The sequence below is a fragment of the Martes martes genome (assembly GCF_963455335.1).
Source record: "Martes martes genome assembly, chromosome: 11".
Classification (NCBI taxonomy): Eukaryota; Metazoa; Chordata; class Mammalia; order Carnivora; family Mustelidae; genus Martes; species Martes martes.
In genome coordinates this window covers 8,386,284-8,391,855 of record NC_137899.1, presented here as the reverse complement: position 1 = coordinate 8,391,855, position 5,572 = coordinate 8,386,284, and positions in this window count along the sequence as shown.

The window sequence follows — 5,572 nt, the reverse complement described above, 5'->3', positions numbered from 1 at the left end:
TCCAAAAAGGGGGGGGGGTCACATCAGTGTAGCCAACAGCCAAAAAGCCCCCAAAGAAAGGAATGCAAACGTCTCAGAGGCTCAGTCTCAGAGCCCTGCGCGCGACACTGCAAACATCCTGCTGCTCGCTCCGCGGGGACTGGCTCTGGGGGAGAGGAGAGTGCAATTCGCGAAGGTTAAAACCCGCTGGCTCGGATTCGGAGAGGCTTCGGGTCCACACTCGGGCTTGCGACGCGGGGAAGTGCCTCCGCGGCTTCGCTGCCTGCTTTCAGCTACCTGGCAGCTCGGCCAACGTCAGCCCGCTGCTCCGGCTTGCGTGATCACTGCCCTCCCTAAACGCCGAGCCAGCTCGGGTAGTGGGGAGTGGGCAAGAGGGGCGGGCTGGAGGACTTCGCCGGGCTCGCCGCGCCGCAACTTTTCCCTCTAATGGCTGCGATGATGCCTTTAACTCTCTGCGCGCCGGACAGCTCCCCACCTGCCGGGAACTCGGGCCGGGCAGCCCGCCGCAGGCTCCGGGCTTGGCGACTCCGTCTACGTTTTCCTTCTGGAGAGCAGGAGCATTTATTTTTTTTTCCAATGTGCCTTTTTTTTCCGCATCGATTGAATCTTTCTTGCCTCGGCAGACGGGATCGCTCGGTGCTTAAGAGGACAATACAGTTGTAGGGTTGCGGTGTAGGGTTGCTGGGGGCTGGGAGCTGCAGATTTGGGGAGGAAGTTGGGGCATTATTGAAGAGGAGGGGAGGAATGGGATGGGGTGAAGGAGACTGCTTTGGGGCGATGAAAACAGTCATTTGAGGGAAATGTCGCTTAACCAGTTATTAACTGCTTTAACTAGAAGGATCACATGCTATTATTCCTCACGAATTTATTGCCGAACAGCCTCCAATAGAGGAGAAACAGCTCCTGCAGGCACCATACCACTCTAGCTGGCAAATGGAAAAGACAAAAAGTATAAAAAGTCACGTACTGAGAGAATTTTCCAGAAAGAAAAGCCCACCATACTATGATTACTTTTATTTTATTTTATTTTATTATTTTTTAAAAATTCATACACCCCTCTGCCTTCTCTGCTCCCATCTGTATTGTGGAATGGGGGAGGGGTTTTAAATACCAGGAAGGTCTTCATTGCACGATTTTTCTGTTTATTTGCTTTTCTTTTGCATGACAATAACTATTTAATGTTCTTTAGGGTATATGAATAAAGAATGTTATTTTAGGAAAAAAAAGTACAGTAAGTTTTAAAATTTGGAACAAATTTGCCCTGGAGAAGGTTTGAGATAGAGATATTCTATTTCTTCTTAAAAATCTACAAACAGTATGTTAAAGACTCCATTTGTCCTTATGAAGTCCAACCATAAGCCAGTGAATTTAGATCTTTTTAACAAAATTAAAGTCATTTGCTATCTGAGCAGAATACCAGATATTTTATTCCCATTATTATTTCTATGCAACTATACCACAAATCTTCAAAATTATTTCGAAATATGACTCAGCCTTAACAATGCTGTCAGGAAACCAGTGCAGTATATGTATGTTCATTTTACTGGTAAAGAATTTGTAGTTGGCTAATTCCTTCACTGACCAGAAAGAAATTAACCTTAAGAGAGCTGTTGGATTTTTAAGCCACTTAGCCTTCTACTGCTGAATGCAACAATAACAGAAATGATCAGAAAATATTATAAAATAGAATATTATTTATTTTCTGAAGATATATTTACCTTTCACTGTGAATAGAGACACAATATAAGATTTATAAGATTTGGAGAAAGTCCTGGGGAATATTTTACATCTGTTTATGTTTAGGCCAACAGGACTCCATATCCTTCTTGTATTGAGCAAAAGATTCTGAAGTATGTCATTTCAAGAAAACAAGTCTCTTTATCTGCAAATACTCTCTCATGGAGAATGTGTTCAGAATATAGAAACAATCCAAGTTAATATACTTATGCCATACTTAACATTATTTGGAAAATAAACAAAACTTTGCAGGTATTAAATCCCCAGAGGTTAATTCTCTCCAGATATAAGTTTTATTCCTAACAAGATATGCTCAGTGTTTATTTCATGATTTTAGCTTTAGTTGAAGCATTTAACATAAACATGAGATTACTATGTCATGAAAATGTCCTGACTTCAAGGTTATCTGCTGTTAGAACAGTTTCCAATATAAAGAAAAGGGCATCCATTTTAAGCAAGGGAAGTTCTGAATTAATTTAGAAAAACACCTCAAATTCTCTCAAGGGGAACTTCATCTTTGTAACTATAAAAGTACAATAAAAATAAGTTGAAAAAGTGTAAAAGTGTGAGAAAATCTTTTATAAGACAGATAATATCTCAAACTACTCTCTAAGCTTTTAAGCGACAAAAGAAAGAAGAAAAGAGGAAGAAATAAAGTAACAAGGAAGACACAAGTTGGAAAAGGATTTTTCTTATGAAAAATGCCTGATAGGTATTTTATTTTCAATTTTGCCAAGAGAAACCAATAATTTTATATTAAATATCATTTATATTGTATGTATTGTATGGTATGAAATGGTACTGTTGTATCATCTCAAGGACTGTAAATAGTGTTGGTAAACACGCTTGCATTATTTCCTTTAGGACATTTGCCTTATTAAAGACAAAAATGTTTCTATAATAACAGTTTGAAATGATAAGAAAGTTTAATTACAAAGTAAATATATCTAATATATCAAAATGTCAAAATTCTGAGACAAAGTCCCACTATTTTTATAAGTCCTTATAAAACACCACATTCTCCTATAAAATTGGTGGTAACTTACCAGGACAGATTACTTGTTTGGATCCAGAAATGGGAGAGACAATTTCTTTCCATTTCTCCTTTTCCAAAAGGATCATCGCTGGTACCTTACCCTATAAAAATGACTGCAAATCTCTTCAACAAACAAACAAACAAACAAACAAAGAAAAACCTATCTGTGAACAAATGTTCCAAAAATAAAATCTTAAATCTCATTTTTAAATTGTTTTCTTGCCTTCTAAATTAACTTTTGTTTTTGTTTTTCTATTAAAATTTAAATATTTGTATCGCCACACTATTTTTCCTCTGAAATAATATGTAATAGGAATTCTTACTTCAATATGGTCCTCCCAAAGGTGTAAGTCAATCTGTTCGAGTTCATTCCATTGCCTTCCTTTGGTACCTTATTTAGATTGCATTGCACTCTTTTCTTATATATAAAAACTTATTTAACTTTATCTTTCAAACACTGTTGACTTAAGATGTTCACAATCTTTCCCAAACACTTTCAGAGCCTTTGATCCACCCAAGACCTAAGCAGGAGAGGGGTTCTTCAAGATCTCTGATTATCAACTGCATTGCCCCTTTCTCCTAAGACAGCTTTGGGGCATTTGTTCACTTTGAACTTGATGGGAAAACATATTTCACTCACAAAGGCTCATGATAAAATTATTTTCCATATTCTACTTGCATAATCTGTCCTAAATTGGGGCTTAAGTGCCCAGTGTAAACTTTTAAAATTGTCTCAATAATGGGAAAACACCAAATTAAGTATTTTATTTAGAAATAACCTCTAAAATAAAACCATCTAAGAAATTAGATGATCATCCTTATAGATCCAGAAGCATAAGCTCAATTTTGTCACATCTCTGGCAAGAAGGTTTAGTTGAACTGTTCATAATTTCCATCCATGCACCAAGAGGTTCATTCTACTGTGTTCTCAAATATGACCTTTGGAGAAGCTCAAAACTGCATAGGAGAGAATATTTCAGGGCCTTGAGAAATATTTTCACCTGTCACCTTATGCCTAGAGTACTTTTTTTTCTCACTTGGGGAAATAAAAAGAAATAGACCTCTTTAGATATGGAAGCAGTAAAAAAAACCCACAGAGAAATTCTTTCAACAGAAGAGAACAAGAGTCAGGAGAAAGTCATTAACTTGTATCAACCAAAGATAAGCTTTTGAAATTTGTTTTCCATTGAATTATAGAAGTTGATACCCTGGTAGTGCTGGGGTATGGTCTCCTCCACATGTCACAATTTCAAAGATATGAGAGAGTCAAGGACAAGATAATAACAACAGAAACAACACAAATGACATCTTTTTCTGTACATGTATATAGCACATCTTCCTAAAATGAATGGATTTCAGAAATGGAATCAAGCTTAGTAAGCAATCAATCCATACTGCTCTTTCTACATATGACAGGCCAGGGACTACAAGTGATGGCTGCTCACTTGTGTCCCAAAACCAAATCAAGACTTTCTTTCGTCAAGATCCTAAGATCAAAAATGCTTAAAATGAAAGACTGAGGATTAAATCTCTTAGGGCAAGCAAACAAAACTTGTTCGTGCTCTTGACTTATAGGTTATTTTGAAAAAATGACCACTAAAAAGAAAATCAATCGCACCCAATCTCTCTCCTAGATGCCAGAACACAAGTCACCTGAAATTCTAGATGCTGAGAATAGTCTGTGACTCTCCTCCATATAATTTCTGGTTGTCTCACATCTTGCATCTTATAAAATAAACAGTCCAGAGAGGAAGAATAACCAGTGGTCACTGGAAGAGATCAGCTTTGTAAACAGCCAGGTGGCCTATATTGACTAACTGCCCATTTTATGGCCACTGGTCATTTTGGTCTTCTACATGGCATTTCTCCCTTTATCTTTTCCTTTAACACATGACCAAAATATAAATTACCTAGATCTAGCTTCTATTCTGTGAATCTCTATGTAACTTTGTAGTCGTAGTTCACAAAGTCCAACCTCAAATTATTCATGAGGTCATGTTATGTCACTTTCAAACTGTAATATCCGGTTCTGATGAGACCTCTGCAAACAGCAAAGGGAAGTGTCATATTTTCTCTAAAAGTTAATATAACGATCTGCTTAGATGTCCTCCACAAAACCCGTGGACCCTTACCTTTCTCCTTTTTTTCTCTTGGGAAAGATTACAATGGGCTCATGATCAAACATAAGTCGTGTCTGCTCATTTCTTCATTAGCAAAAAAGTTAACATGAACCTGGGTGCTTACCCTTAGTAAAAAATCTAAAAAATCAATAGCTAGAAGCCATCAAGTAAGAGGAGCTAAATCTGCTGTCGCTGCATTTACCCTCTCTGGAACGTTTCTTCTTGCTTCAAAATTATGTTGCAATTGAAACTTGGGGTTTGTGATATTTTTAAATTTCAATATAGGCTTTCTTTCATTAAAAATCCCATGGGTTTGATTAGACATGAATAACTACATTCTACATCTATTTTTGTGCAACAGATAATTTTGGGGGGAAAGAAAACTAAAAAACAAGTAAAGCAGCAATTTTTAGTAGAGTCTACAATTCTTGGTTTGCCCATAATTCTTTGCTTATGTTTACAATATGCATGAAAGTAAATAATAATTTATAGTAATGCTATTGAACATCTTTCAAGAAACAAAGCAATTTACAAATGTTTAACTAGCCTTACATTTTTAAGTATACATATTTCCTAATTTAAAACATTTTTAAGTATACATGTTTTCCAATTATTGAAAATTATGGACTGGGTTCAAGCTTCCCTGTAGCATTTATTATCTCTATGCCCTTAAGCAAGT